The 9,412-nt window shown below is 38.4% G+C and overlaps 1 pseudogene; it reads right to left on the bottom strand.

Annotated features, from left to right (window-relative positions):
* Positions 1-7,056: 7,056 nt before the first annotated feature.
* LOC111167539 (small ribosomal subunit protein eS1 pseudogene) lies at positions 7,057-7,867 on the bottom strand (annotated as a pseudogene).
* Between the last annotated feature and the right edge of the window lie 1,545 nt (positions 7,868-9,412).

Genomic DNA, 9,412 nt, shown 5'->3' with positions numbered 1-9,412 from the left:
TCAACAGCTTTTTCTGCATCTATTGAGATGATCATATAGTTTTTATTCTTCAATTTGTTAATATGGCGTATCACATTGATTGATTTGCGTATATTGAAGAATCCTTGCATTCCTGGGATAAATCCCACTTGTTCGTGGTGTATGATCCTTTTAATGTGTTGTTGGATTCTGTTTGCTAGTATTTTGTTGAGGAATTTTGCATCTATGTTCATCATTGATATTGGTCTGTAATTTTCTTTTTTTGTAGTATCTTTGTCTGGTTTTGGTATCAGGGTGATGGTGGCCTCATAGAATGAGTTTGGGAGTGTTCCTTCCTCTGCAGATTGTTGGAAGAGTTTGAGAAGGATGGCTGTTAGCTCTTCTCTAAATGTTTGATAGAATTCACCAGTGAAGCCATCTGGTCCTGGACTTTTGTTTCTTGGAAGATTTTTCATCACAGTTTCAATTTCATTACTTGTGATTGGACTGTTCATATTTTCTATTTCTTCCTGGTTCAGTCTTGGAAGGTTATACCTTTCTAAGAATTTATCCATTTCTTCCAGGTTGTCCATTTTATTGGCATAGAGTTGCTTGTAGTAGTCTCTTAAGATGCTTTGTATTTCTGCAATGTCTGTTGTCACTTCTCCTTTTTCATTTCTAATTTTATTGGTTTGAGTCCTCTCCCTCTATTTCCTGATGAGTCTGGCTAATGGCTTATCAATTTTGTTTATCTTCTCAAGGAACCAGCTTTTAGTTTTATTGATCTTTGGTATTGTTTTCTTTGTTTCTATTTCTTTTATTTCTGCTCTGATCTTTATGATTTCTTTCCTTGTGCTAACTTTGGGTTTTGTTTGTTCTTCTTTCTCTAGTTCCTTTAGGTGTAAGGTTAGATTGTTCAGTTGAGATTTTTCTTGTTTCTTTAGGTAGGCTTATATAGCTATAAACTTCCCTCTTAGAACTGCTTTTGCTGCATCCCATAGGTTTTGTTTTTGTTTTTGTTTTTGTTTTTTGTTTTTTTGTGGTACGTGGGCCTCTCACTGTTGTGGCCTCTCCCGTTGCAGAGCACAGGCTCCGGACGCGCAGGCTCAGCGGCCATGGCTCACGGGCCCAGCCGCTCCGCGGCATGTGGGATCTTCCCAGACCGGGGCACGAACCCGTGTCCCCTGCATCGGCAGGCGGACTCTCAACCACTGCGCCACCAGGGAAGCCCTCCCATAGGTTTTGGATCGTCGTGTTTTCATTGTCATTTGTCTCTAGGTATTTTTCGATTTCCTCTTTGATTTCTATAGTGATCTCTTGGTTATTTAGTAACGTGTTGTTTAGCCTCCATGTGTTTGTGTTTTTTACGTTTTTTTCCCTGTAATTCATTTCTAATCTCATAGTGTTGTGGTCAGAAAAGATGCTGGATATGATTTCAATTTTCTTAAATTTACTGAGGCTTGATTTGTGACCCAAGATGTGATGTATCCTGGAGAATGTTCCGTGTGCACTTGAGAAGAAAGTGTAATGTGCTGTTTTTGGATGGAATCTCCTATAAATATCAATTAAATCTGTCTGGTCTATTGTGTCATTTAAAGCTTCTGTTTCCTTATTTATTTCATTTTGGATGATCTGTCCATTGGTGTAGTGAGGTGTTAGAGTCCCCCACTATTATTGTGTTACTGTCGATTTCGTCTTTTATAGCTGTTAGCAGTTGCCTTATGTATTGAGGCGCTCCTGTGTTGGGTGCATATATATTTATAATTGTTATATCTTCTTCTTGGGTTGATCCCTTGATCCTTATGTAGTGTCCTTCCTTGACTCTTGTAACATTCTTTATTTTAAAGTGTATTTTATCTGATATGAGTATAGCTACTCCAACTGTCTTTTGATTGCCATTTGCATGGAGTATCTTTTTCCATCCCCTCACTTTCAGTGTGTATGTGTCCCTGTGTCTGAAGTGGGTCCCTTGTAGACAGCATATATATGGGTCTTGTTTTTGTATCCATTCAGCAAGCCTGTGTCTTTTGGTTGGAGCATTTAATCCATTCACGTTTAAGGTAACTGTCGATATGTATGTTCCTATGACCATTTTCTTAATTGTTTTGTGTTTGTTTTTGTAGGTCCTTTTCTTCTCTTGTGTTTCCCACTTGGAGAAGCTCCTTTAGCATTTGTTGTAGCGCTGGTTTGGTGGTGCTGTATTCTCTTAGCTTTTGCTTGTCTGTAAAGCTTTTGATTTCTCCATCGAATCTAAATGAGATCCTTGCTGGGTAGAGTAATCTTGGTTGTAGGTTATTCCCTTTCATCACTTTAAGTATATCATGCCACACCCTTCTGGCTTGTAGCGTTTCTGCTGAGAAATCAGCTGTTAACCTTATGGGAGTTCCCTTGTATGTTATTTGTCGTTTTTCCCTTGCTGCTTTCAATAATTTTTCTTTGTCTTTACTTTTTGCCAATTTGGTTACTATGTGTCTCGGCGTGTTTCTCCTTGGGTTTATCTTGTATGGGACTCTCTGCGCTTCCTGGACTTGGGTGGCTATTTCCTTTCCCATGCTAGGGAAGTTTTCGACTATAATCTCTTCAGTTATTTTCTCGGGCCCTTTCTCTCTTCTCCTTCTAGGACCCCTATAATGCGAATGTTGTTGCGTTTAATGTTGTCCCAGAAGTGTCTTAGGCTGTCTTCATTTCTTTTCATTCTTTTTTCTTTAGTCTGTTCCACAGCAGTGAATTCCACCATTTTGTCTTCCAAGTCACTTATCCGTCCTTCTGCCTCAGTTTTTCTGCTATTGATTCCTTCTAGCGTAGTTTTCATTTCAGTTATTGTATTGTTCCTCTCTGTTTGTTTGTTCTTTAATTCTTCTAGGTCTTTGTTAAACATTTCTTGCATCTTCTCGATCTTTGCCTCCGTTCTTATTCCGACCGAGGTCCTGCATCGTCTTCACTATCATTATTCTGAATTCTTTTTCTGGAATGTTGCCTATCTCCATTTCATTTAGTTGTTTTTCTGGGATTTTATCTTCTTCCTTCATCTGGTATATAGCCCTCTGCCTTTTCATCTTGTCTGTCTTTCTGTGAATGTGGTTTTTGTTCCACAGGCTGCAGGATTTTTGTTTTTCTTGCTTCTGCTGTCTGCCCTCTGGTGGTTGAGGCTATCTAAGAGGCTTGATGGGAGGCTCTGGTGGTGGGTAGACAACAATTCTTTATATTGAATTTTCGTTGTTCAAATTACTGACTTGGTTTGTGTCACCTGACTAGAATGACAGATTCTTTTACATTTTTGGTTAACTTAAACCTTCAAGTAATCTCCCAACTGAAATTCTGTGATTGGGTTTGAGGGGAAGGGGCATAGAGTGTGGGAAAGGGCACCTGGCTATGTGGGCAGGCACAGCAGTTTCTGGCTCTGTGAGGGGCTCAGGTGTCGTGGCTGACTAGGTGGGTGAGATGTGAGCAGGACTAGCTGGCATATGGAGCAAATGGGACCCAGCATTCTTGGGAACTCCTTCCTCAGGATTCTATTCCGGAGATGTGGCTAGAAGGGGAGGTTGGTTGCTCTGTCTGAGATGTGGTGGGCTTGAAATAACAAGGAGGAAGAGCCTGCTTGATTACTGTCCAAAAGAAAATGGACTGTATTAGCAAGTCCAGATGGGGTCAGGGCCGCTGGCTAAATCCTGAGAGGCACCCACAGCAGCTATGATACTCCGTCTGCTTCTGCCCATATGCAGCTGGTTACCTTGTTGATGGCCACAAAAGAGATGCTCCACAGCCCTGAAGGATTTTATCCTCTAATGAGCAGACAAGCTGCAGATATTTATATGATACTGTTTAAACATTATAAGATGCAACATTTCAGGAAATGGTTTGCAGCAACTGTACATATTGATAGTTAATGTAAATAATTTTTATCACGGGTTTGTTTTCCTTGGTGTGTACACTCTCTCGTCCCTGGGGATACGGATGAGCAAAGTGTTTTGTTACACTGCCTTGCTCCTGCTGGCAGTGACACAGGTGCAGAACTGCGGGCATGATGAATGAAATGCCAACTGCATCACTGCGGCCTGTGCTCAGCTCAAATTGCCGTCAGTAGAGGAAATAGAATTCATTAGTTTTCTTTCAGAGCACACGCAAACACATGGGTCTGAAAGAATGTATGATGGCAGCAAGGAGAAATGGGCAAAGCCCAACCTTTTTTTCCTCCTGAGCAGCTCTGGCAACAGATGAAACAATAAGCCTTTGATGCACTGTCTTTGTCAGTAGATGTTTGAGAATGTGGTATCCCTGTGGCAAAATGCTCTGTGGATAACTGATCACATTTTTTTACAATCTCTCAGACCTATTGAGAAAATAATATTGATTCGTTACAGAATCCAGAATTCTACAAATACTCAAAGAAAATATAACCAAATACTCAACAATTTTAAAGGATTCAGATAAAAATAACATGCATGAATATTACTTTCATGACTTATGTGGTGAGTTATCTAGGGTGGTGAGTTGAGAGCCTTTATTTCATATCTATTTTCATTTTGGCACTGGCTGAGCTAATGCTATTTGACGCTAAGTGTGGGGCTCTGGCATGATGACAGAGCACCACATTTGGAGAAAAAGAGACTCTCTTGAAAAAATTAATCCTCTCAGGGTTTCTGAGATGGTTGGTGACTAGGAGCAAGCTTAACCCAAGTTCTAGCTTTGTGTTTTCCAAACTAGACTGATCTTGGAGATTTTGACTAGAATTCTGTGGTGGGACCCAGGAATCTGTATTTGTAACAGGTACCCAAGTTGCAAATTTGGAAAATATCATTCTTGTGTATATATTCAAAAGTGAAGTTTATTTCTCAATGTAGTTTGATGCCCTTGTCCAGCCAGATTTAAGTTGGCATGATTCACCTACATAAATATATTTTTTAAGGTTTAGGAACACTGGTCTCAGCATTTGGGAGAAAACATGAAAAACAACAACAACAAAAACCACTCCCTGTATTGAATTGAGCAGCTGAAAGGCAAACACTTGGGCTTTTCTTCCCAATTATGCTGCTTGGGCTGGTAGACTGTTGGGGATGAAATGTATTCAGATAGAAAAATCATTCCTGGGACTTCCCTGGTGGTGCAGTGGTTAAGAATCCGCCTGTCAATGCAGGGGACACGGGTTCGAGCCCTGGTCCGGGAAGATCCCACATGCTTCGGAGCAACGAAGCCCGTGTGCCACAACTACTGAGCCTGCGCTCTAGAGCCTGCAAGCCACAACTACTAAGCCCACGTGCCACAACTACTGAAGCCCGCGAACCTAGAGCCCATGCTCTGCCACAAGAGCAGCCACCGCAATTAGAAGCCCATACACTGCAATGAAGAGTAGCCCTCACTTGCTGCAACTAGAGAAAGCCCACGCGCAGCAACAAAGCCCGAATGCAACCAAAAAAATAAAAAATCATTCTTGCTCCTTCCTGATCTATACTTCTTTTTTTCCCTTTAAAATGTAACATTTATTGCCTTTTTCTAATTACAAAAAATAATTCATCCTCAATGCCAAAACTCCCAAAGAAAACAGAAAACAAAAATCTATAATTTCACCACCTAGAGATAACTTTGCTATATGTTTTCTAAAGACGCAATGATACGTGCTTCTTGAGGCTTCTAATTACATCATGACCACTTTGTGAGAAAAAGTAATTGTAAGTTAAAACAGGAATGTTAAAGATAACCTATAGAGAGTAGAATTTCACTCCTGCTACATTTTCATATTTTAAGAAATGCTGATAAATCCAACTGCCCTTAGAATTCTAAGAGAATCCATATTTTTAGAATTTATAAATACTGTCTTCTATTCTAAAGTTGTCATACCTTAGATATGTTTTTTTATTCTCTAAAGAGTTTTTTCTTAACCTTTACATATCTATCATTCATTCATTCATACATTGTATAATTGTTGGATATTTATTACGGAGATGCAGCATTTAAAGACTGTTAAGGTACATTCCTCCAGTGAGCTTATTTTCTGGGTTAGGGGAAAGAAATAAATAAACAAATTAAGACATTTTCAGATTCTTTGGATTGGGTGATCAAGGAAAGTTACTGTGAAAAGGTGACATCAGAGTTGCTACCCAAGAAATTAAAAGTATCCCAGCCTTGGGAAAGTGAGAGGGTGTGTTTCCCTACAGCCTCTACAGAATGTGTTACAGAATGGTTTTAGTTTAATTTGGTTTGGTTGATTTACTAGGTGAGAGATAGTGTAGATTTAATTTACTTTTCTTTCAGTTTGAGTGGAGTTAAACATCTTGTCATATATTTTAGGGCCATTGTAATATAATCTTTTGCTCATTTTTTTCACATTGAGTTTTTGGTCTCTTTTTCCCTCGATTTTCAAAAAACTTTATATAACAAGGGCTTATTTCTCATTCATACTACTTGTCTATCAAGGGTTGGAATTCAACTCCACATTGTCCTTAATTTCAAAGTGTACAGTATGATATTGTTAACTATGGGCATGGTGTTATACAGCAGATATCTAGAACTTATTCATTTTATATAGCTGAAACTTTATACCCTTTGAAAAGAAACTCTCCATTTACCCCTCTCCACAGCCCCTGGCAACCACCATTCTACTCTCTGTTTTTATGAGTTTGACTTTTTAAGCTTTCACATATAAGTGAGATCATATAGTATGTGTCTTTGTGTGTCTGGTTTATGTCACTTATCATAATGTCTTACAGGATCAGCCATGTTGCTATAAATGGTAAGATTTCTTTCTTTTCAAAGGCTGAGCAATATTCCATTGTATTAGTCATATATGTATCACATTTGCTTTAGCCATTCATCTGTTGACAGGCACTTAAGTTGTTTCCATGCCTTGGCTACTGTGAATAATGCTGCAATGAATATAAGAGTGCAGATATCTCTCCAAGATACTGATTTAATTTCCTTTGGATATATACTCAGAAGTGGGGACTTCCCTGGTGGTCCAGTGGTTAAGACTCCGTGCTTCCACTGCAGGGAACTGAGATCCCACATGTCATGTGGCGCGAATTTAAAAAAAAGTGGGATTGCTGGATCATATGGTAGTTACAATTTTTTTTAATCACAAATAAGATCTTTTATTTGTCACCATTAAAATTCTGATTTTTAAACAGATTCTTGGACTGGTGGCTCATATCCATCAGCTCATTCAACTTTAGGACCTGTCTCATCCCCAGTAGCTTTTCCAGAACTACTACCTTCACCATGTAGCTCCATGAGTTTTCCCAGTTCAAACTTGGGCTTCTTCAGCATTTTTACTTTTCTAACAAAGACATCATGGAGTGGATAAATAGATTGGCAGGCCTTTTCTATGTCTTTTCCAATGCTGTCTGGAATCAGTTTATTGACCACCTCTTTCAAGTCATTTGTCTGCACCTCTCAGGTCAGGATTTCCATCATCTTCTTGCGGATCTGGCGGACCTGCTGGTGCTGGGCATAAGAGGCCTTCTGAATCTGATCGTTGCGCTTTTTAGTAAAACCCACGCAGAATAGACGAAGCAAATAACCATCGATAGTCTTGACATCAACGTGAGCTTCAATCATGGTCTGCCATTTTTTGACCATGGAGCACATTTTGTCACGGGTAAGATCCATGCCATGGAAATTAGTCAGGCAGTTTTTTTCCCTGAACATCCTCAGTAATAAGCTTAAATTTTCTAAATGCAGCTTCATCATTCTGCAGATCAGCAGGGCTCACTTCAAACACATGACCCTTGAGGCCATCAGATGCGATTTTGGTTCCTTGAGTTCTCGTGACTAGTGTTTTCCCAATATTTCTTATATTGAACATAGCTGGTGCTTTCACATCATACCAATCTTTCTTAGATAATGGGTCAACTACTTTCTTCTTGGCTCCCTTTTTACCGCCTTTCGTAAGGCGCTTGTTCTTACCGCCCCGTAGTTACAATTTTAAGTTTTTGAGGAACCTCCATACTGTTTTCAGTAGTGGCTGTATCAATTTACATCCTGACCAACAGTGTACAAGGGTTCTTTTTTTCTCCAAATCCTTGCCAACACTTGTTATCTTTTGTCTTTTTTGATAATAGCTATTTTAACAGGTGTGAAGTGACATACCATTGTGGTTTTGATTTGAATTTCCCTGATGATTAGTGATGGTAAGCATCTTTTCACAAACCTCTTAGATTTTTGTATGTCTTCTTTGGAGAAATATCTATTCAAGTATTTTATACATTTAAAAAATCGGATTATTTGATTTTTTTGCTATTGAGTTGTAGGAGCTCCTTACATATTTTGGATACTCACCTCTTATCAGATACATGGTTTGCAAATATTTTCTGCAGTTCTGTAGGTTTCTTTTTCACTCAGTTGATTATTTCTTTTTCTGTGCAGAAGCTTTTTTAGTTTGATGTAGTCTCACTTGTCTTTTTTTGCTTTTCTTGCCTGTGCTTTTGGTGTTATATCCAAGAAATCAATGCCAAGGCCAACGTCATGAAGCTTTTCCCCTGTGTTTTCTTCTAGGAATTTTAACAGTTTCAGGTCTTATGTTTGTCTTTAATCCATTTTGAGTCGATTTTTGTATATGTTGTAAGATCGGGTTGAATCTCATTCTTTTAAATGTGGATGTCCAGTTTCCCCCATGCCTTTTTTTTTTTTGGAAGAGATTGTCTTTTCCCCATTGTGTAGTCCTGGCACCTTTGTTGAAGATCACTTGACTGCATATATGTGGATTTATTTTTGGACTATATGTCTGTCTTTATGGCAGTGCCATACTGTTTTAATTACTATAATTTTATATGTTTTGAAATCAGAAAGTGTGAAGTTTCCAGCTTTGTTCTTCTATCTTAATATTGTTTTGGCTATTTGGAGTCCTTTGTAGTTTCATCTGAATTTTAGGATTGTTTTTTCTGTCATTGGGATTTTGATAGAGATTATATTGAATCTCTAGATTGCTTTGGGTCATATAGGCATTTTAACAATACTAAGTCTCCTCATCCAAGAACATGAGATGTCTTTCCATTTAGTTGTGTCTTCTTTAATTTATTTCATTAATGTTTTGTAGTTTCCAGTGCACAAGTCTTTTAGTTAATTCCTAATTATTTTATAATTTTGATGCTATTTTAAATGGGATTGTTTTCTTAATTTTCTTTTTAGATAGTTCACTGTTAGTGTATAGAAATGCAATTGATTTTTGTATCTTGCAACTTGACTGAATTCATTTATTAGTTCAGTTTGTGTGTGTGTGTGTGTGTGTGTGTGTGTGTGTGTGTGTAATTTTTAGGGTTTTCTACATATAAAATCTTGTCATCTGCAAACACATGTAATTTTACTTCTTCCTGTATGATTGTAGTACTTCCAGTACTATTTGGAATAGAAGTAGAAAGAGTGAGCATCCTTGCCTTGTTCCAGACCTTAGAGGAAAAACTTTCAGTTTTTCACCGTTAAGTATGATGTTAGCTGTGGGCTTTTCATATATGGCATTTATTAT

Source organism: Delphinapterus leucas, chromosome X (genome assembly GCF_059928025.1).
Source record: "Delphinapterus leucas isolate spDelLeu-1000000601 "Yukka" chromosome X, BTC_Dleu_Yukka2, whole genome shotgun sequence".
NCBI lineage: Eukaryota > Metazoa > Chordata > Mammalia > Artiodactyla > Monodontidae > Delphinapterus > Delphinapterus leucas.
The sequence above is the reverse complement of the archived record's forward strand: the minus strand, read 5'-3'. Positions and strand labels throughout refer to the sequence as shown.